The sequence below is a fragment of the Narcine bancroftii genome, chromosome 7 (assembly GCF_036971445.1).
Source record: "Narcine bancroftii isolate sNarBan1 chromosome 7, sNarBan1.hap1, whole genome shotgun sequence".
NCBI lineage: Eukaryota > Metazoa > Chordata > Chondrichthyes > Torpediniformes > Narcinidae > Narcine > Narcine bancroftii.
In genome coordinates, this window is record NC_091475.1 from 89,789,998 (window position 1) to 89,814,284 (window position 24,287).

General features: G+C 40.0%; 1 protein-coding gene and 1 long non-coding RNA gene across 6 annotated transcripts in view; one reads left to right on the forward strand and one right to left on the reverse strand.

Moving 5' to 3' along the window:
* The window catches only part of LOC138739109 (protocadherin-9), an 852,748-nt gene that overhangs the window by 568,559 nt on the left and 259,902 nt on the right, over positions 1-24,287 (forward strand). The gene's annotated exons all lie outside the window — the stretch shown is intronic.
* Positions 1,947-23,413, reverse strand: LOC138739903 (uncharacterized). 4 transcript variants are annotated; one of them, XR_011342538.1, is made up of 5 exons: positions 23,328-23,413; positions 20,925-21,007; positions 20,043-20,247; positions 18,649-18,822; positions 1,947-2,025 (listed from the first exon to the last, which is right to left on the reverse strand). It is a non-coding gene; the product is annotated as an uncharacterized lncRNA (long non-coding RNA). The 4 variants fall into 4 exon arrangements; XR_011342536.1 differs by lacking the exon at positions 1,947-2,025 and adding an exon at positions 16,274-16,662; XR_011342539.1 differs by lacking the exons at positions 1,947-2,025; positions 20,043-20,247 and adding an exon at positions 16,274-16,662.

Genomic DNA, 24,287 nt, shown 5'->3' on the forward strand with positions numbered 1-24,287 from the left:
TTTGATACATCACCAAAAACCTTTGCAAATTTCTACAAGGGCATTCTAGCTGGTTACATCACTGTCTGGTATGGAGGTGTCAACACACAGGACAGGAAAAAAAATGACAGAGTTGTGAACTTGGTCAGCGCCATAGTGGGCATCAGTCTTCATTCTATGGAGGATGTCTACAAGAGGAGATGTCTTAAGAAAGCTGCCTCTAAGCTAAGAACCCTCGCCACCCCGGCAATGCTCTTTTCACCCTGCTACTATTGAGAAGGAGGTACAGGAGCCTGAAGACATAAATTTGGCAGCAAAAGGACGGCATCTCCCCTCTGCCATCAGATTTCTGAATGGGCAACAAACCATAGACACAACCTCACTTTTTCTAATTTATTTATTTTTAAATGAAATTTATAGTAATATTTGTACTGTGACGCTGCTGTCAAACAACATATTTTGTTACATGTCCAAGACCATAAATTCTGATTCTGATGGACAAACCTGTCCAACTTTTATGCAGGGTAATTATGACATCCCCTTGTGCCCCTCAAGATCAATGATAAAGTCCACTGACTGTCCACCCGAGAGAGCTTCATTCTGCATGGAGAGGTTGGGCAGAAGGGTTAGTTCTGAGACATAGGACCCTAACTCTGTTTTCTTATCTAGGTTAGAGTCCACAAACCTTTCAGTCCATAAACCCCCTTCATGGAATCCTTGATCCTTCATTAACTCCAAGGCATGGAATCCCCCCCGGCAACATTCTTTGTATTTTGGTGCTGGGGGAGGTTAAAAAAAAAGTACTAAGAACACAAGCATCTACTCTGTATATCTTCCCGTTACCTCTCAACTTACCAGGTATTAAAAGGCCAAAGTAAAATACAACATGGTGGCCACCAAGGCCAGCTCTCATGAGAGTTTGGGCACCCCTGCCATAGGCACAATTTTCCGTAGATTCCCCTGCTATTCGACTGCAAAATTTAAATTGAGCCCCCCCCCCCCCCCAGCATTAATTGAACCCCTTTCAAGCCCGAGGCATTTATCGACCCCTTGGATAGCCCCAATAGTCCCATCAACCCCCATGGGATGTTATCGATCACTTTGGAGACCCCTGGTCTAGGTAATTGTCTTGCTACATGCTCCAGAAGCAAGATCAGAACCTTGTGCCAATGCAGCACTTGAAGGCTCCTCAGTGTTGCCGGTGATTACCAATTTAAATAACCGAGATTGGACTTCACTGAATTAATAACTCTCAACAAGAAACAGTAACTGATCCAACAATGTATCAAAAGTCATAAAACATGGCACACTCATTTCTTCTGGATGCTCTTACATTTATGTAAACTGAATGACTTGAATGATAAAACATTGAATGAAGTGTTATCTGCATTTGTATAAAACTATTCTACATTTTATCACTGATTTAAAACTACAAGAAGAGTGTTATAGAATTGAAGCCTTCTTATTTAAATGTCATAATTTCATGCAAATCCAAAATGGAACTGTGTGAGATTTCAAAACAACATCAAATGCTTTAAAAGACGCCGTGACATTATTGATAGAAATCTTACATAATTTTGTCGGGCTTGAGATCTGCCAGTGTAATTATAGGCTCCCTTAATGTCTGCACTTGTGTGCACCTAATGTAAAAACAAGCAAACTATAAGATGTCATCTGTGAAATGGGAGCTAAACACACTTGCCAACTGCAGGTATAGCTGAAAAAATGGTAATTAAGGACCTGGGCAGAAAATGTTTTTTTTTAATTTTTTTTTATTTTTCACACTATAAACCATATTGACCAAGATACATACAGACATTTTTCCTCTTAAATATATACAGTGTCATTTTCTTCCCTTTTTTCCCCCCTCCCTTCCCTCCCTCCCTCGCTCCCTTCCCCATTTATTTGAAGTTCAAACTATAAGATACATTAAACCCATTAAACAATGTTGTCATTTAATAAAAATAAATGTTAACGAAAGTCTTTCAGAGAATGTTGGACATGCTTCACAAGAGTTAACAGGTAGTCTTTTAATGAAGATAAACACTGCAATAAACAAATGAAGAGATTAGTGCATTTATTATTATGGAACTGAAGTCATTTTCTCTCCTAGGCTTTGAATGTGATGTGAAGCTCAGTTCAAAGAAATTATGTGCAGAAGAATTTAAATATCAAAACTGTATTGAGTTTCCTGTTTAGCAATGGCCCAGCATCAATTAGTTATAATGGGAATACTTCATTTCCTATGTGTATTTACTTGAGTAGATCAATAATTTATTAATATGATTCCAAGTCATTTGGTGCCCCTTCATGTACTAATAATTCCAAACTCCAAATCCACGTGCACACAGCACACTAACGCATTCACTAATTCTTTCGCTTGCTCTAACTTCCTTTCTCACACATCCGCACACACTCCATAAACTCTGAAGAAATTTTTGATTCTTGGTCTTCGATCAGGATAGTCCCCTAATTGTGCTAATTGTTCTTCCTCCCTCCTTGAAAATTGATTAATTTGCTAATAATGCCCTTACAATAAGTCTTCAGATACATTTCTCAAGTTGTGGTTGAAGAGCAGTAACTTACATTCAGATACCATTAAATTCATGAAATGTCTCAATGTGCTTTTCAGAAATATTGTCAATCAAAGTTGAACAATACCACAATCTGTTTTTTACCTTGGAGCCATAGTTAAAAGTTCTGCTGTTAAGACATGTTACATTCTCAAAGAAATCTAACCTTGATCAATATTACATCTATTATTACACCAAAACTTTGTATTGATCTGCAAGAGGAAGTAGTGTTGTGAGTGAGAGAACAAATTGGATGGGTCTCAAAAGCAAGGACTCTGAACACAATCTGGCAGTTAATGATTTTATTTACAGAAGATGCACAATTTTACATACAGAATATGCCAACATGGATAAAGCACACAATTTACAGAAGACGAGGGTGGGAAAATCGCGACGGGAATAAAGCAAACGCAAGCACACACACACACACACACACACACACACACACACACACACACACACACACACACACACACACACACACACACACACACACACACACACACACACACAAACTGCTTACATGCAATCAAAGAAAAAAGCAATATGATACCTGCCACCCTTGACTCAGTGCACGTGCGTCTCTATGCTACTAGAGACACTAAGATTCGCCCAACCCTTTAACAGTGCACATCTCACCGACTGATTCTCCAGTGCCGTTCCACAGTACTCGGCCTGGAGTGAAGCTCCCTCGAAGATGTCAAAGAGAAAGAACCAAGTATACGTAGTGCCAAACATAGTGTTGGAGGTCTGGGGTGTGATGGGGGGTGGATGGGGGTGAGTGGGGGTGAGTGGGTCCAGCCCTGGTCATTTACACAGGTGCAATGGCTTGATGCCAGCAAGGTCTAGTCCAGGAGTGGGCAACCTTTAAAAAAAAACTCACATTCCGTCTTAAATATTGCCATAGGTGCTCTGCAATTAGTAAGGGATTGCTTAAGGTGGTATGTAAGTGGAAAGGAAAGGTTGAGAACCACTGCACTTGACCCAATTGTTACTGAATTATTTTGTTTGGCATTTAACAAGTCAATTAGGTATGATGCAAACTGTTTTATTAAACTTTATTCTTCCCACTCACATACCACGTTAAGCAATCCCTTACTAATAATAGAGCACCTATGGCATAGGGAATACTTAAGGTGGAATGTTAGTTTTTTTTCAAAAAGTTGCCCACAAAAGCCAATGGTCAAAGGCCAAGTACAAAAGTACTTAAAGAGGCCAATGGTCAGGTGTGCAGAGATGGGTGGGACAAAACCAAGTGGTGTGTTTTCTGATCAGGTAATGGGCAGTGCTGTCATGTAACAGCCATGACCCTCCACACAGGCAGATACAATTAATGTTTAAAATGAATTTGGACAGGTACACGGATAGAAATATTTTATGGCCCAGAGGTAAATGGGACTCATTCAGATGGTTAACTTATTCCATGAACAAGTTGCGCTAAAGGGCTTGTTTGTGTCCTGTGTCCCCCTCTGACTCTATGACTCTACACATTAGGCCAGGTAGATTTTCAGTTTCGCAGCAGGGAAATTTGTGTTGGTGGGGCTAGTAAATGTGAACAGACTGACAGACCTCATGGAGTTGTCAGGTCTGTTAAAGGTTAGGAAAAACTCAGCAATAACAAGCTGTCTCTTGGAAGGGTGGCCATTGTGAATGGGTGGAAAGTGGGAACACCTTTGAGAGAGTATAGGACAGGATAAGATTTTCTTGTGGGCCCATGCAAGAAATTCTGATTTTTCATGGTTCAGGATTGCCAAATGCAATTCAAAATATCAACCACCCAGTTACCATTATGGCTGCACAATAAAATTTTTGCTGAGGTGCTGTTTGCATTCCATAGTTGCTGGATTTTTTGACCATCTCTACCCTGATTACTATTACAAACAATCCATATTTTCAAATCCCAAAGCATCCAAGTCATTTGCTTTAGCTAAATCAAGTTTCACAGAGTTCAGAATGCATAATGAAAGATTCCACTCCAACAAACCTCTGTGATCGAGAAAAAAATAACTTTGTAAATGAAAGCTCCACTTGGTAAAACACATGTTCACTCTCAATAAATAGCTGATGACACCAGGGGCTGTGCCTTTGATTGAGTGGGTTGTCCCAGGAATTCTTAGGGCCATGAAAAACCCTATCGGTAGCAGCTAGCAAGCTATGCATATGGTTATGTTATTTTAGTTTGGAACTAATGTACTTCAATATTACAAAAGCCTCATGGATGCCATTGTTTCCTTCTGTTTGCATTACTGACATATCCATTAGGCTGCACCTATCATTATAGCAAACCACCACATTCACACCAACTCTTCTCTAATCTCATTCTTTTCATGACTCAGAAGGAGATCATTTGATCTCTTAGGTCCATGCCAACTTGCAGTAGATGAGTTTGTTATATTTATTTGTCACAAGATAGCTTGTACCAGTGGTTCTCAATCTTTTTCTTTGCACTCACATACCACTTTAAGTAATCCTTATACCTTAAGTGCTCTGTGATTAGAAAGCGATTGGGTGGAAAGGTATGTGGGTGGAAAGAAAAAGGTTGAAAACCACTGTTTCAATCATACCTAATTGACTTATTATGTGCACAGTTTCATAACTCCAAAGGAAATGGCCCAATGACAATTTTTTCAAGCAAAATATTTCAGTAACAATTGGGTGTAGAGCAGTGATTCTCAATTCTCAACCTTCCTTTCCACTCACATACCACCTTAAGCAATCCCTTACCAATCAATCACAGAGCACTTATGGCATAGGGATTGCTTAAGGTGGCATGTGAGTGGAAAGAAAATGGTTGAGAACCACTGCCTTGTAAAATGGGAAACCTTCTTGTGTAAGCAGGCCAACAGGTTGTCTCTAACAGTTAAACAGCTGTGTAAAGAGCACAATTACAGAGTATAGGATTTCAATGAAAAGAAAGATCAATTTGCCCAAGCAGGGCAGCACAATAGCACTGTTACAGGGTTTATTCAGGATGCTGATAGCTGCAACAAAGAAAGAATCGTTAAGCCTGTTGGATTGTGATTACACACTCTTGAGCCTTTAACCTGATGGAAGTGGGGGTAGGGGGAAAGTGAGTGTGTCTGGAGTGTGATGGGTTTCTCAATATGTTGGTTGCCTTTGTTAGGTAGCGGGGGGAGGGGGGGGGGTTTAATTATGTTCACTGTTACATTCACCATCTTCTGCAGCTTCTTACAATCTTGAGCAGAGCATCTCCCATATCATGCCATGACACATTCAATGGTGCATCTCTGGAATTTGAGGGACATGATTGGGGACGGTGGGGAAGATGTTTTGAATATCATCAGTCTTTTTATCCTGTTACAAGCCCAAAGGACCCCAAAACCCAGCAGTAATAGACATTTACCAAGACAAGTGTCTTTCAAAACAAAAGTTGTTTTTAATCAACTTCAAACATGAAAATAGAATCAAAATTTAACTTAACTCTATACTTATACTACCTCTATACTAGCCCAAATTACCCCCTTTGAATTCTAAGCACACGTGTATCTGTGCATTTAAGAAAAGTTATTTGGTTCACAGTTCAATCTCACTTCTTCTTCTTCCAAGTTCTCTGATTGCAGGCAATCACCATACTGTGCACAGAATTTAACATATATAAAATTCATCAGGCTTGGTGCTTGAAAGGTAAATGTTTACCACTCAGGAAAGTTCTTGTAGGGTTTGCAGAGATAGATTTTTGTTGCTTCAGGATTTCCACAACTGAGGTACCACCACTAGACACCTCAGGGTCTCGCTGATGAAACTTTCCCCATCAGGGTCTTCGAGATGGTAAGCTACCACAGAATTCCATTCCTCCCTCTATTTCAAGAGAAACATCAGACATATAGCACTTCCAGCCATCTACTGCCCTAGAACTTGCTTTCATCAGTTTCAAATAGTTTTCCCTGGATTGCACTTTTCAGTTACTTGTCAGTGTCCCACACATTGACTGACTGAGCTGTTAACTCAACTCTCTCTCTCTCTCTCTCTCTCTTTTCCAACTGAAACTCCAAAGAGAGCATGTGACTCATGTCTTGCAAAACCCCCACCTTCTCCAGCAAACAGCAGGAGTTATTTCTTCTTCTCAAGTTGTTATCTTGGGTAACCAATCCAGGAGTGACCTTACTGTGCACTCTGGGAAAACCCTTGAAAAGAGCTTCCATCAGCCATCATGTCTCCATTTCCAAACAATGGTCATTCATTTTATGAGGTCAGTTCAGTTAACACCTACTTGTGAAAGGTGCTTACATTCTCCAGAGACCTTCAGTATTTCTTCAGTCTTTCATATAAGATCTGTTTTAAAATGTGTGTATGTATGTGACTCTGCTAAATCTCATAAATTCTCCCCAAATATTAATATTGTTACAATCCCATCAATCCATTTCCCTGCTCCTTATTTCTCTGAGCCCTTGCAAGTCATTTCTTCCCTGATCTCTAAGTCAACTTTCCTTTCACGTTTCCATAGTGAACATCAGACTTCTGAAGTACCGGTATATACTCTGTTGTCATCAGAATTATTTAGCCATTGTCTAAAGAAATTGAATTATAGAGATACAGTAAAAGGATTTGTTTTGCATACTATCCATGCAAGTCAACTCACAAAACAGGTTGTGCGAAAATAAACTAATAAGTAAGGCAAACATGTCAGTAGTAGAGCTACCAAAGTCAAATAGTACAGGGTATCAAGAAAAGAACAGTTAAGTTGGTGCAAGGGCATTGACTTTATGGGTAATCCATTCAAGACACTGTCGACAAAAGGCAAGAAATTGTCCCTGAATCTGTAAGTTTGTGCTTTCAAGACCTAAGGAGCTTATAGTTGATTTCAGAAAGGGGTGGGGTTCAAGCTCCAGCTTGAAAAAGGTAAGTTCCTTTCCACTTACTTTAATTGCTACGTGGGCAGGCAGTTAAAGATTAGTTGATTAGGGCTGAGTTCAATTGAGACAATTGATTAGGGCTAGAAAGGAATTGAGTTAACAGATTCTTTGGCTTGGCTTCGCGGACGAAGATTTATGGAGGTTAACAGATTAGAGAGCAATAAAAGAAGCAAGGACTGCCTGCAAAGAGTTATTCAGGAAAGAAATGGTCTTGCATGCATCTACTTCATTGCATAGAATATTGATGGTAAGTCAGATGAGCTTCGAGCAAGGATTGCCACAAGGGATAATGACATTATTCCTTGTTGTAGGATTTGGAGCTCAATGTTCCAGGCTTCTGTTTTTTTTTCAGTAGGGAGAGCAAGGGAGGAAAGGAGGAGGTGTGGCATTGCTAGTCAGGGAAAGTATCACAGATGTGCATAGACAGGACAGCACTGAAGATTGGCCTACAGAGGCCAAGTAGGTGGAACTGAGGAACGGGAAGGGCAGAGCACTCTAATAGATCTGTATTACAGACCACCCAATAGTGTAAGAGATTTGGAGGAGCAAATATGTAAAGAGATAGTGTAAGAAACAAAGTTCTGATAGCAGATTTTAACTTTCTGCACGTAGACTGGGACTCTCATATGGTAAAAGAACTGGATGGGTTTGAATTTTTCAAATGTGTACAGCCAAGTTTTTTTAACTCCATATGTAGAGGTACCAACAAAAGATGCAATACTTGATTTTTTTTGGGGTGGGGGGTGGTGGGGACCAGGCAGGTCAGGTGGCAGAAGTATGTGTATGCATTTTGGGTCCAGTGACCATGATAATTAGTTTCAAGCTAATTATGGAGAAGGATAGGTATGGTCCTTGAATTGAGGTTCTGAAATTGGAAAAAAAAGGCTAATTTTGAGGAAATGAGGAAGAATTGCAGAAGAATAAATTGGAATAAGTTATTTTCTGGCAAGGATGCATCCAGCAGGTGGAAAGCCTTCAAGGATGAAATTTTGAGAGTGCAGAGATTGCATGTTCCTTCCAGGAATGAGGGAAAAGTTGACAGACAAAGGGAACCTTGGTTTTCAAGAGATATTGGAGAGTTGGTTTAGAAAAAATAAAGGGGGGTGGGGGGAGTGCTATAATATGTGGTATAGACATCAAGGAAGAAATGAGCAGAGTATAGGAAATGTAAGAGAGTACTTGAAGGAAATTAGGAAAGCAAAAAGAAGACATGAAGGTGCTTTGGCAGATAATGTGAAGGAAAATCCTAATGGTTTATACAACTATATTAAATGTAAAAGGATAGCAATGGAGAAAATTGGACAAAAATGATCAACTCTATGTAGAGCTTTGCAAAATAGGGCAGATGTTGATCAATTTTTTGTCCATATTTGTGCAAGAGACTAGAATAGTGAATAAGGATGGAAAGGAAATCAATAGAAGTGTCATGGAACATGTGGTGTTTACAGAGAAGGAGGTGCTTGCTGCCTTCCTTGCAACAAATACAGGAAGACAAATCCCTGGACAAGACCTGCACCTTGAGGGAGATGAGTGCTGAAATTGCAAGGCCCCTGGCAGATGTATTCAAAATGTCCTTGGTCGTGGGGAGGTACTGGTGGATTGGAGGGTGTATCATGTCCTGCTGTTTAAGAAGGGCTCCAAGAGTAAACCAGTAAGCCAGTGAGGCTGATGCCATTAGTACAGTACAACTCCAATTACTGAAATGGTCAGCACCAAAATGGTTTTTTTAGAGAATTGGTCCTTTTCTACAAAAGGGCCAGTAATAACAGCAAATCACTTGTGTTTTACAACTACAAACAATGGAAGGCTTTTTAAGCATTAAAATGTTTAATTTTCACAAAAAATAAAATGCTGGCCACCTATAGACCTATTTAAATTTAATCCTTCTACCTCAAACTGATTACTCCCCCCTTGTATCCATATGATTGTCTAAGAGTCTTTCAAATGTCCCTATCATCCCTGCCTCTGACAATGCTTTCCACGCAACCACAGCACTGGAGGAAAAAACTTGCTCCTGATGTTGTCTCTAAACTTTTCTCCATTCACCTACAGAAATTGTTCTCCTATTTGCTTTTAGCACCCCAGGTAAAGGTTGTTGGCTGTCCACCTTCTATGCCTCTCATAATCTTTTAGACCTCTGACTCTCCTCTCATTCTTTGCTCCAAAGAGAAAAGCCCTTGCTCTGTTTACTTTGCCTCCTAAGTATATTTTCCAATCCAAGAAACATCCTGGTAAAGCTACTCTGCATATTCTCCAATGCTTACACATCTTTCTTGTAATGAGACAATCAGAACTGAAGACAATAATTCTAAGAATGGTCTAATTAGAGTTTTGTGGATCTTCAGCATTACTTCACAGCTCTTGAAGTAAATCCCTCAACTAATGCAAGCCAGTGTAACATGAGTTTTCTTAACTACCTCTCAACCTGCACAGAAACCTTAAATGATTTATAGATTTGGACCCCAAGTTTCCTCTGCCTTCATAACTGCTCAGAACCCTGCCATTAACCGTGCACTCCACCTTCCAAAAATGCATCACTTCCCACTTAACTGGATTGAATGTCATCTGCCACTTTGCCCAACTCTGCATTATCCACAACATCTCCAACCTTCATATGATCTGAAAACATTGACCCATCTTCCCTCTGCTCTGTCCAGATCATTTATAGAAATCACAATCCCGTGAAAGATCCTATGCACAACTTCATTGGTCTCCAGAATCTTTAATTGGCTGCCTGCAGAAAGAACAGGGCAGTAGTCAATCACACAATCCACACACTCGAGGTTCCATGGATCCCATATGCCTAATCCGTACAGTTCCAATTTTTACCTCTCCATCACCAGAAAATAAAATGTTGATGCATGTTTGCATTACACAAAGAATGTGATGATAAACTCTTATTTATGCATCTTCTGCCCTTCAATAATTGGTACGACATGGCTTTGAGAACCTTAAAGCTACATGTCAGTAGTTCATGAAAGTACATCAGAGTACCACAGCCAGTGAAGCTGTTGTTACACAAATATCAGAAACCTGGGTTTAATTCAGATCTTGGGTGCTATTCATGTTTATACATTTTCCCTGTGACTCGAAGCATTCCATTGATGTATGGCCTGCTTGTTTAACTGGCTAATGTTTAATTGCCCCAGGGTCTTGGCGTAAAATACCTCCGCTGATTCTGCCTGCCTGTTAAGTTCTTTAAGCAACTTTTTTTTTCTTGCATAAAATTATGAATCTAATGAGAGGATCTGACAAAATCTGACAAAACCTGGCAAAATAGCATTGGAAAGATGAGTGAAGAATAAAGTACAGATCAACAAAAGATAGCATTTACATTCAAAGGAAATTTCTGACTGCAAAGCAACCAAAATTTTATTTTTATCTCAGTACTTCCTGAAAGATTGGCAATGATCATATTTGGCAGTCCTGATCAATGTGACATTGTCACATTAATGATGAAACCAGCAGTTAAAGCTTGTCATTTTTATACTTGTAGAAATGGATCGTTACGTCACAAACATAAGCAGGATTGATGCCGCAATCACTATTTGATGTTCGTGGTGTAGTGATAAATACACTACATTACTTATATATTTGGCAGATACCCCTGGCTTTTTAAGTCTTAATAACTTTCATTTTTGTGCAAGAGCATTACTCGAAACCATTTCTCTGCTTTTTATCAAGTTGTGAAAAATAGAGCATCAATCATCATCTGAGAAAAGCACATCTAATTATTTGTTCTATTTTAATTATATAAGTAAAATCTTGTATCAAACAATGAATATTTTCATTTTAAATTCAGTAGTTAGAAAACCACGTCATGCTTTAAAATTTGCAGATATTAGAGTTGTATGTGACCAGTTCCACGCAACACCAAATGCCTTGGAAATATCAAAAATGGAACTCGTGCATACCTTCAGCAAATCAAAAACATTTCAAAAAAGATGTACTATTTTATAATTTGTGCTTTATACAGTAATAGTCAGGAGTGTTGGAATGTGCATTGGAGAAGATTGGGTATATTCAGATCTTTGTAAATTTGTGGCTTCTGTATAGAAGGAGCATATGAGAGATTAATGAAGGCAGATTAAAAATCAAGCAACAAATGGATTGTTAAATATTCTGCAGGTTTGCTTAATAATCCTTGTGTATAACCTGATTTTAATTTAAAATTCTTCCCTGAGTTTGATTTAAATTTTGAATTCTTTTAAAACAAAGTTTCCACATACACTTGAGTTGGTATTAAAGTTTTGTAAATCACAAGTTACTAAACATAATTTTTTCCATAAAATAGAAACAATATATAATATAAAAGTATATAATAACAATGTCTATTTAGACCTCTAATAACAAAATAAACTATCATTCATTAATGTGCTTCACTACTACATCTATCTCTATTCACCCCCTCACAGAAAACCTAGATGTTTGTCCCATTTTGTGTATAGATGACTAATTTATTAAACTGTTTGTAAGACGGGTGTTCAAACACTGCCACTTTACCCATTAAGTGGACCTCAGTCCAGGTCTTCCAACCTCTAAGTATAATTCGTCTTACTACCATTATACTTGTCTGAAACCAATTTTGAAAGCACTTATCCCCAAATAACCCAAGGGTGTCTCCTAAGACCTAGTATAAGGCAAAAAGGAATTTGAATACCTGAAACTTCACCAGTGTGCTTGTGTATCATATTCCAAACTTCTTAAATTCTGGTATAAAACCAAAGCACAGGCCCAAGTTCCCTTTATCCACCTGACAGCACCAGTATTCAGGGGTAATTGTCAACCCTAATCTATATCACCTTTCTGGAGTTCCAAGAGTGGTTTTGATAGGTTGAGTGCATTTTGACATAGTTGATTCCCATTATGTGGCAAGACTCAGTTCATGGAGATTATTGATATTTTGAGTATTAACCATGCTTCTATGGGTGACAGCCTTTCCTCACAGTTAGAAGGAACTGCATTCAAACATTCTGTCGAGAGCCTAAAGTTTGGGGTGCTAATACATTGCAGTCTTGAGAATGTCTCAGGCCTAACCTGACTGAGATGTATAAAGCACTGGGCAATATTTCGGAGTAGAGAAGCTTTTCCACTCAGTGTTTCAATTTCACCCATCATTGAATAGTCATCTGTTCACTATTTTCTGATGCTTGCAAAATGGTTGCCATGTTTCCAACACTATTGGAGTAACTAGACAGAAATGTGTTCAGGATCATGTGAGGCCATTAAATGTGCTGTAAAAATGCAAGTCTTGTTTTCCTGTAATTTTTCCACTTACGTCTCTCAGTCCCTGTATATAGTTTTTTAAAAAGTTCTCAGGATTGAGAATTTTACTTCCACCTATATTTTGTGGGTTTTGAAATTACTGATGAGGATAGACTCCATTGATGGAACAGGGGTGATTAATGTGATGAGTAGTTTGTGGGTACCTACTGCACTCATAAATTGGCATGTATTTTCCAAACAACTTGCTACCTAATGACCAACAAACCTAACATCAAAAATATTATTCACTGATGACCTCCAATAATAATACAGTAAAACCAGGCATTAGTGCAACCATACTGAAAGACTGCTTTTCTGGTCACCCAGTTATATGAAGGACATCATTACATTGGAAAAAGTGCAGAGGAGATTCACCAAGATGTTGTTTGGACTGGAAGGCTTGATTTTTGGAGAGAAGTTGCATAGCCTGGGTCTTTATTGCTGAGAGCATTGGAGGCTGGAGAGGTGACCTTGTCAATGTTTAAGATCATGAGGGCAATGGGAGAAAAGCTTACAGCAGGGAATTAAATTAATTTACTTAATTAAATGTAGAATCCTGTAGCTGGTGATAATAAAACTTCTTTAATTTTTAAATTTAGACAGCACAGTCATGGGCCTTCTGACCCATGAGCCTGTGCTGCACAGTTGCACCTAATTAACCCCCAATGTTTGAAGAGTGGGAGGAAACTGGAGCAATCACAGACACTGGGAGAATGCACAAACTCCTTACCCAGCTGCAGATATGATCTGGGTCACTGGTGCTGTAACATTATTGTGTTATTACTCTAAGCAGGTCACCTAAAAGTTCTGGATCATCTTGGAAAGCCTAGCTAGCTTATTAATTCCCTACTGGGACTGGCATCCCACAGAGTCTGGATAAACAGGATTCCTGACAGCTAGCAATGTCATTAATTTTTTTTTTTATTGCCTTCTCACGACTCTCAGTTCAAGAACAATAAATGGTGATCTTGTTCATGATGCCTGACCAACTGCTGGAAGAGATTCACCAGGATTTTCCTTCCCTTGGAGAACTTCAGTTCTGGGGAGAGATTAGGGTTGGGTCCATTTTCCCAAGAACAAGAGGCTGAGAGCTGACTACTTGAAGTATAGAATATACGTATGGATAGCTTAATGTCTGTTTGAGCAACCCCTGTCATCGTGAATGCAGAAGATCATAATAGTTCAGAAATCCTGATTGAAGAATGGGACTTCGCAGATGTAACCAGACATACCCAACAACTTCCTGCACGCAATGTGTATCTCATGACTTTTGTCTACAAAGATTTAAGCATGTAGTTACTGTACTTTCTATCCATAATACTGGACATATTCCTGAAGAAGCCAACATCTCCCCAAGAAGAACTTCAGCCTGGTCATTTGGGCATTGCAGATCATCAATGGAGGTTATTTGACCTGAAACTCTTCCAGTGGAACTCTGAGGATGTTGAAAACTGTGATGTGGATGATCCTCTTTGTTAAATTGTGTGTGATTATAGGCTAAGAAAGTGTTTACTTAAGTTTAAAATGCTTTGCTAAGTCGTTGATCTTTGCACAACATCCACATGGCATAATGTGGATGGGGGGGGGGGGGGAGGTGGGGGTGGAAGAAAAGAGAGAATAAGAGTCTTAAAAATAAAATATTGACTGACCACTTTAACTCATGGATGCTACCTGAACTGCTGAATCTCTCCAGTCTCTCATTGTAAAATTGGCTCAATGGGGTTTGAATCACTCCAGGGTTGTATGCAGCAGTATTCAAGAAAAGAAAAATCAAACTGGGCCCTTGCATGTTGTATGTTTAGGGGGACAGGTTAGAAGTTTGCAAAGGAAACCAAAAATTGGAAGAAAGTTATGGACTGCAGGAAGATGGATAGTTTTGCATAAAAATGCTGAAAAAAATATTCAATCCATAAAAAAATGAGTCTATGCATTTGATGGTTAACATTGCAAAAAGAAAATACAGAGAATACTTCATCAATATCAGGACAATAAGAATTGTGAATCAACATCAGAGTCAATGTCCACAGATCCATAAAATAGTACAGGTAGTAAGGAGTAGAATGTAATAGTAGCGAGATCCTGCTGGAAAATTTGTAAAAACACCAATTAAACCAAAGTGAAAGAATTGAATGCCATTATGATCACTGGATGGCAAAGATGTGTTGGAAGAAAGGATGCAAGGGAGATTTGAGGATTTTACCTTTGAAGTTTTGAATTGTGAGGAGAGACTAAACTGAACACATCTTTCCTTTGAATAAACAGACTGAGAGATTTAGTTGAGGTGTTTATATATATATAAAAAAAAATTATGGGTAATTTAAAGGGAAGACTGACTCAGCAAAGAAAATAGAGCAGTTTCATATTTAAGTTTGATGGTAGCAGGGTTGGAGAGTGAAGGGGAGAAGAGATACCAGTTAAGGAAAAAATGATAGCACTCAATCACTTGGTGGACCTTGAAGAGTTTCAATGTGTAGGCACTGGGCCTGGGAAATGGAACTTGCCCATAGTCCAGGATGGTAATGACATGATGTGCCAAATGGCATCTTCCCTTTTTTCTAAGATTAATATTTTTCCTTGTTGTAAGCTGGCAATTCAGAGGGTGCTGCAGTTTTGCAAGTGTTCTTGGATGAGGTGTTCAACCATCTGTTCTCTCAGATGGAAGTTAAAAAGTCCCATTTCCTAAATTACTATTTAAAGGGGGTCCCCATCCAATCTTGGCTAACAGGCATCACTCAAGAAGAATAAATCAACACACCATGAATTATTTGGTCATTAACATGCTGTCTATGGGAGCTTGCTGTTCATAAACTGGCTGAAATGTGGCCTGTTGTACAACTGCACTTCATATATACTTTAATGTCTGGAAACGATTTGTCAGTATGTTAGTCATCCAACACAGAAGCAGGCCCTTTGACCCAACTTGTTGATGCTAACCAAGTTGCCCACCTGATCTAGTCCCTCTAAATGTGTTTGGCCCATTTCACAATAATAATTTTTCAATAACATTCTTTATAAAGGTGCTGACCAATGAAACTGAGGTGATGATGATGGGGGGGGGGGGGGGGGAGGGGAGATAAGAATGTCTATTTAAATTTGCATCACTGTAAGAAAAAAATTAAGCCGGCAAAGGCTACTTGCCTAATACCAGTGAACTTGGAGAAGTGAATGATTGGACTATTAAAGCTAAGAACTTTCCTGAACATATACACATTACATAAATATGCACTTAGAATTAGAAGAGGGTTAAGTTAACTTAACAGGATCCAACTTTAACTTATTACTATTTTTTATGCTTAAAGAAAATTAAAAACAAGTTTTGTTTAAGTAACCATTTGTCTTGGTGAATTTCTATTACCAGGTTTTGGGGTCCTCTGGGCTTGTAACAAAGCTAAAGACTTTCATTTCGGTATTGACTTTCGCATCCCTTTTGGGATGTCCCATAGTGATTTGTGGCCAACCAATCTTCAGATCAATAGTAGAGATGTTTCATACTATTTGTGACTCCAGAGATAATGAAGGATATCACATCTAAACATAGAAATAACCCATAAATATACAAGTCTAGACTGATGGGGATGTAACAGTTATATTTGCTCCACACAACTGCCAGATAGTGAAAATATCCAACACAACAAAATGGCAACCCAACAGCATGGGGAGGGGGAGGAGAGGAGAGGAAAGAGTTCTTTCACCTGAAGGACTGGCAGTTCAAGATGATGGATCATAAGAAATAAATGTTGGCTCTGAAATGTGATTAAAGAAAAGTGATCATCCCCAGGCCCCACCTTGTCTTCTCAGTTTTAAGTTGTGCAATGAAAAAGAGTTGCAATAGATTGCCATGTCAGAACCGTGTGATTGGAGGGGAGCCTGTAGGGACTGTGGTTTCCAATTTTGATTGTTTTTGATCCATAAAAACAACAGCCTTTTAGATGTCCTTCATGACATGAACCACTGCCAGAAGACCTTGTTATCTGAAAAATAATATTGAATTGAATTCACTTCAATTGTTTATTGTTGTGTACCAGGATACAGTGAAGAGTTTGCATTTTGTACTCTCAGTGAACCCATGGTTAAGGACAGCAGGAAGTGCAATAATAATTTTAAAAAAAAGTAAGTGGAAAAAAGTGCAGTTTTCTTGTTATTTAACAAAATGCAGGATACTTAAACAGTGCAGGGAATCCTATTTACCAATGAGTTTTGTAGCAGCAGGAAACTCCTTGAATTTGAGGTTCTTGTTTTCAAGCTCATCTATCATCTGCTAAATGGAGAAGTGTGTGATTGGGTCCTTTAATATATCAGCAGCTTTCATGAGGCAATGGGAGCTATCAATGGAGGAGTGGTTGACCTGAGCTGCAGTCAAAGCTCCCAGTTTCATGCAGTCTTGCCTAAATGTTTCACTGTATTACTGAGATTGTCAAGAAATGATTATTACCTGTAACTTGAGCTAAAATCTTTGCCTCATCCCAATCTTCAATTTGTTTTGGAGAAACCTCATGCTTAATATTTCTGTAACCAGATGAATTCTGTTACTGTGGCATTTATGCCAATGTTTTAAGCTGCAGCGTGCCTTTATTCTAATTAACATGGGAAATGTCTTGAATTGATGGAGGAATTACAATTGTGGAGATGGTCAGTTAGAGCAGGAGAAATAGTACTACCTCTGTCGATTGGTGGGTGCTGACTCCAGTGAGATGAAAGTTGTTAAGCTGACAGAAAAAATCTTCAAAGGAATGTTGCCATGCTGTATGACTTTAACAATTACACCATGCATTTTAATAAAGAAATGTGTTTATATGGAATTTTGTTAGCTATTTTAAGTAAAAAGGCACAATCACATTAATAACTACAATATTGTCAGAGCATTGCTTTAATTTATTTCCAGAAGATTCATTAAAAGCACTTTCAGTGTTGGGAAATGTTGAGGATAATGATGAAATGCTTGGATAAGAACAAATTTTAACAGGCACCAAAAAGGGTGAAATAAAGCCACAGATGGAGAGTGAGTTCAGTACTTGGCAGCGAAAGGCCCAATCATTGGTGTAGTGATTAAATTCTGAGGTAACTGGCTCAAATCAAAGAATGCAGAGATCTTGAAGGGTGAAAGGTTAGAGGGATCAAATAAATATCAGGAAAAACTTGGGGGAGTGAGGAGGTTCTTCACCATGGTGCAGGTAAGCAAGCACAGAAGTGAGAGAGGGCATAGCCAAAAATGCTTTGGATTATGTTAGATTTGTAGGATCAGAACAGCAGATGTCCATCTGGAATAGTTGAGTGTTGAGGTAAATTTTTGATGAGCATTTTTACACCAGATGAGCTGAGGCAGTAGAATACAACAGGAGTGGTAATTGATGATCATGCTGTTGATGGTTTGTATTTATGGTCCATCTGTCTCCTTGGAGTCACCTGTGAGACCAAGCTTGCAAGCCATCTGACTGAGTTAGAAACGGGTGAGGGTAAAGGAAGAAATGAATGACTGGGGAACTGTTTGTAACTGATGATAGCATTACAGTACAACTCCGATTCTCCAAAATCCTCATTTATCCGAATTGTTTTCAGAGCTGAACTGACTGGGAACCTCAGGCTCTGGGCAAGAGCAAGACTCTTGGGGCTCAGTGGGGAGATGTTGGTGATCAGTGGTGGCCAGCATTTTTTGGGTGAGAATTAAATATTAATGCTTAAAGCCTTGTTTATTATTATTTAAACACTGTTGCAAGTGATTTGCGGTTACTTTTGGGCTGTTTTTTTAATGACTGTTTCTCCAAATAAATTATTTATCTGAAATGGGCCTGGCCCTGACCATTTTGGATAATTGGAGTTGTACTGTATTTGGATAAACTCTTTCCTCTTGCAGAAATGAATGCGAGCAGTGCAATCCAGCAAATTGGAGATGGTGACGAGGTAAAGATGGCTGTTATAAGTAGACAAATATTGCCATCCATTTGTTGTGCTGTTCTTACCTGCTAATATCATTGTCTTCCAAAGAGTAGACAGAAATGATTGCTTGCTGATATTGTCTCTGACTGAGACTATCCAGTTGACTCCTCCTACATGGCCAAATTGTAGAAACCGCCTTTTGTCAAGAGTTCGAGGAAAATCTTCTTCCATATTGCAAATGTCTGCCCAGTATCTCACTGCAGTTAGAAATTCCATTACTTAAAATCTCTGACCCTTATCAAATTTGAAGAGTTAGTGTTAAATTGGAGAATAAATTTCCTAATTTCTCAACATAATGTAGTATGAACCTTATTCCATATTTTTAGCATAAAAATATGATTTTGGCTCACTATACCCAATTTCCCACTTGACTAAGGGGAAGAATATAAATGGTTCATTTTACTACTTAAATTATGACCATGATAAGGCAATTTCCTAAAATAAATTAATCTTAACATGTGAAACAAGGTCTGACATGTGAACCTTCAGCCAAATCCTGAAGCAAGCACCACAAACATTCTGTTGGTATTCAACCAAAGGCTGCTCTTTGTTATTAATCAAATGTATTTTTGTGATTCAATCATAAATATAGAATCTGCAGCTCCAGCTCGTGTCTATTTTCACACTGACACGACAAACCTGCTGATAACCATGAGCATTAGTTGAACGAGAAGAAAATGGGGTTCAGACCATGTAGATCTTTATTTTTAAAATAAAATCCAACTGCTGGAGGAAATTGACAGGTCAGGCAGCATCTGTGGAATGAAAAGATGATTTGAGTGAAAACCCTGTATCAGAGTGTATGAGGAGTTGGCATATGTGGATAGTCTTTAAGAAAAGTTAGACAGGCTTGATCTGTATCAAGTTCAAAAAAAGGACATTCCAAGAGGTCATCAAAGTTACTGTGGAGTCTTTTCAAGTGCATGTGAAGAGGATGTTGTTTCTTATGTGAGGATCCAGGACCAGAACTTGTAGTTTAAAAGTAAGACAAATCCTCTCCCTCTGCTGTTGCCATCTTCCCATCATCCCACCCTTGTCTGGGGCCACTCATTACCTTCCAAAGATGAGTTCAGTACATCGCTGAACTGTTTGAAACATTAGCATCCATAAATAGAGAAAGGTTTGAATGTGAATAAAGGCAACAATTCTGTTGCATTCCAGATGTGGTTCAACTGATGCCCTATACCACACGTCAAATATTTGGCCCGCAAGATCATTTCAAAAATGTATTAGAGGTGACCCGCCCTGCAGTGAGAGCCGATGCTTTGTTTTGGTCATGTCACCCCCACCATCCTCCCCCTTCATTGCACATCCTTCCCCATTGTAACACGAGAAATTGTAACACGAGAAGTCTGTCAATGTCATCAGCCAGCAAGCCAGTTGGAAGGCTCCCCGCACAACCAGTCACTTCTCCCACCTGTCAAGCGGTGCGGCGGATTGGCGAGCGCCTGTGATTTCCTGTCGGCGCAACGGGCATGGCAGGCTGCGCACGGCCCCCGGGCAGCACGAGCCCCGCATGACTGGCACTGGATGGCCCTTCCACAGTGCGAGCGCACTTCTCCTGGTCGCCACGGCCTTCAGCGCTTGCACCCGCGCGGACCCCGGGGACAGCTGGTTCGGCCCTGCACGTGAAGAGAGAGATGGTGGCTGTCCGCAACGGCTGATCGGCAGCGCGCTGGGCCTGAGTGGGTGGGTAAGCAGGGGTGGGCAGAGGGTGTAGGTGACTAATGGGCAGAGGAAGTTATGGTGGAGCGAGGGGCAGTTAGAGGGAGGGATGAGTAGAAGGAGGGGTGATTAGAGGGTGAGAGACGGGTAGAGGGAGGAACAGGTTGAGGGGAGAGGCAGTAGAGGGGCATGTATAGGATGGGTAGAGGCAGAGCGAGTGGAATGAGGGTGAGTAGAGGTTGGGTAAAGGACTGGTCAGGTAGAGGGATGGTGGGTTGAGGGTGAATAGAGGCCTAGAGCCTGAGGAGCGAGCAGGAAATGCTGAGTCCTGATGCAGGCCAAAATGGACACAGCCTGTGAATGCTGACTACATCTCCACAGGGACCAAATATGTTTCCCTCAGGTCAAGCAAAGGGTGAACTTGAGCTACCTACTCCTGACCTGTAACATTATCCTCCTAAAGTCGTATCCTAAAGTTTAACGTTACATATGTTGAAAGAAGAGAAAACATGCAGATGTTGTTGAAAATTTTCAATAAATATTTAGTTCGGCCCTCGACTTGGTCCCAGTTTTTAATTTTGGCCCTCCGTGAATTTGAGTTTGACACCCCTGCCCTATACAAATGAAATATTACCTCCCTATTTTTGTATTCAGATCCTCCAGCAATAAATATGAAGATTCAATTGGCTTTCAACTTGCTTGATTGAAGAGTTATTGCTGATGGGAAAGAATTAATGATGTCATGACCTTCATTTCTTTTGTGATCGACATTAGAACCATGACCTCACAACTTGTTTTTCTAACTTCTATGGACTCTACCAGTTCCTGAGTAATGATGCAATAAAACCTATTTAAGATATCCTCCCCATCTCATTTGGACCCATACAAAGCTGACCACCTTGTACTTCAAGGGGACCAATTTTGTCTTGCTATTGTTTTGCTCTTAATTTTCCTGTAGAAACCTTGGCATTTTCCTTCACATTTTCTGTCAAATGAACCTCGTGTCTTTTAGCCTTCTTAATTTCTTGTTTTTTTATTATTTTTATACTCCTCAAGTGCTTAATTTGCTTCCTATTTTCCATACCAGATCCCCAATGCATCTTTAAAACAAAGGTTCCCTAAGCCTGCTAACCTGCCTTTAATCCTGACAGGAACATTTTATAACAAAAAAAAACACCTGTACTCAAAATTTCATCTTTTGAAGGTCTTCCACTTGCCTTGCTAGAAGACAACTTGTCCCAATCCATGCATTTTAAATCCTTCCTCATTCCTCAAAATTGGCCTTTCTCCTATTTAGAATCTCATCCCAAGGCCCAGATCTATCCTTCTCCAAAATTAAAACTAATGGCATTGTGATTATTAGACCCAAAATGTTCCTCTACACATGTCACCTGTCCTGTCTCATTCCCTAATAGGATAGCCAGTATTGCACTCACACTGGTTAGTACCTCTCTAATATTGATTTAGACAACTTTCCTGAATGCATTTGACAAGCACTAAGCCATCCACTCTTTCTCAGTATGAGAGTCTCTGTCAATATGTGGTAAGTTAAAATCTCCTACTATCACACCTGTTTCCTGCAGCTGTCTGCTATCACTCTATAGATTTGATCTTCCAATTGAGCTGACTATTGAGTGGTCTATAATACCACCCCATGAGGGTGGTCATACCTTTCCTGTTCCTCAGCTCCACCCATGTGACTGCAGTAAACATACCCTCTGGTCTGTCATACATGAGCACAGCTGTTGTATTTTCCCTGATGAGCAATACCCCCCTCTTCATTTCATTCCCTCCCCCACCACCACTGTACCTGGTCTGAAACAACAGAGGCCCAGAACACTGAACTCTCAGTTCTTCCCCCTCCTGCAACCAAGTTTTGCTGATGGCCAAAATGTTGTAAATCTATATGCCAAACCATGCTCTACTCTCAACTGCCTTTCATACTATACTTGTGTTGAAATAGATGCACCTGAGAAAACTTCCACTATGTACCATCATTTGACTTCTAATGTTGCATGCAATGTTGGCAATATTTTCCCTCCTCCACTCTCCTATCTACTCTGGCACACTAGTTTCCATCCCCTGTAAATCTATTTTAACCCCCACCACCCCTCCCAGGAGCAGCACAAGCAAACCTTCCCATAAAGAAATTGGGCCCCCTCTAGTTCCGATGGAAATGATTCTGTTGGAACAGGTCCCATCTTCCCTGGCAGAGAGCCCAATGATTTATGCCTCTTGCCGAGTGTTGAGCTGCATTATCCCTTTATTTCTAACACTAGCATGAGACATGTGTAGCAATCCTGGAAGTCTGGACCTTCAGTTTAGCTCCCTGAACATTCCTTGCAGGATCTCCTCGCCCTTCCTACCCATGTCATTGGTTCCTACATGGACCATGATATCTGGCTGCTTGCCCTCATTCCTGAGAATGCCACGATCTTGATCTGAGTTATCTCAGACCTTGGCACCAGGGAGGCCTCATACCATCTGGAATTCTCAATCTCTTATCTGTCTCCTAACAATGAAATCCCTGCTCACTTCTTCTCCCTTCCATTTTTAGCCTCAAGACCAGACTCTGTCCCATACACCTACCCACCATGGCTTTTCCCTAGTGGGTCCCCTTACAGATTCCAAAATGGTATTATTGAGGGGAATGGTCACAATACCTGCCTATTCCCTTTCCCTCTCCTGGTATCCAGTAACTATCCTCCTGCATCCCAGATGTGTTTAGTGCCCCCGTGACTCCTGTCTGTCATACCCTCAGCCTCCCAAATAATCCAGAGTTCATCCAACTCCAGCTCCAATTCCATAACTGTTTGTCAGGAGCTCCAGCTGGATGTCCCGGATCAAGAAGGATCAGAATTAAAAGATTCAGAGGTACTGCTGGCTTCCCTGACTACCCATATACTGCAAGAAGAATATTTCCCTGTCCCGGCGGCCATTTCCACTGTCTGACTGGAGAAAAATATATTTAAGGTAAATATAATCCTGTGCCATCCCTGCGCTATCATTTTTGTTCCTCAAATATTGTAGCCCTTACTTCAACTCCTGCACCAGCATCTGTTCACCAAAGTCACTTGAGCCAAAGCCTTATCACTCTGACTCCATCTGCTCCAGTGGTGTCCACTCTTCAATGACCTGCTCTGCTGCACAGTCCCTCACTTTGATTGTGATGCCTCAGTCAACTGACCTCAATTGCCCAATTAGCTTCTTCCTGCTGAGTCTCAGCTTTTCAAATCTGGCTCCCTTGGATAAAGATAATTTCATCAAAATGCCACTGGATTTTTTTTTTCTCATTTAACTTTCCAATCCTAATGATTAAAATCTTCAACAGTCCAGCTAATCCACCAAATTGCACTAAACTGCTCACCTTGGTCATTCATGTTTTGAACTCCACACACACTCCCTCAAAGGCACGCAAGTGATCACAGGTTTCAACATTCCAGTTAATACATAGATCAGAGGGGGTTCAGGTATCATTGGTCCTGAATATCGACAAATATGAAATGCACTTGCTGCTTGCTGTCAGGTTGACAGTTTTGGCATCAGAAAAAGGTGTAGTAAGCAGATTGAGCCTGAGGGTACATACAAGAGATATCAGACTATTGATTAAACACAGCAGTTCTGCAGATAATAGCATGAAGTCAGGCTTTTCTCAGCTGAAGAGATGTAATCAGGGCATCCAGATCTTCATTAATTTCATGCTGCCTGCAACAAACAAGATTTCATCTCTTTCTGTCAGTCTTGGCCCTGCTAACTTCACTCTATTTTGACACATCAGAGAGCTAAGGAATATTAAACAAGGCAATTGGTAAATGAACTTGGTAAAAGGCAACTTTGTAAATGCTTAAAATATTTGTTTTTGAGATCAAGAACAATGGTAATTGATTTTTGTCAAAGTTGGTGTCTGGTATCTAGCCCTTTCCAAATTACCAGCCTTTCTCTTCCCCCTCCCCACTCCACCCACCCATACACCTCTTGTTGAAAAAGTTTTATCCAC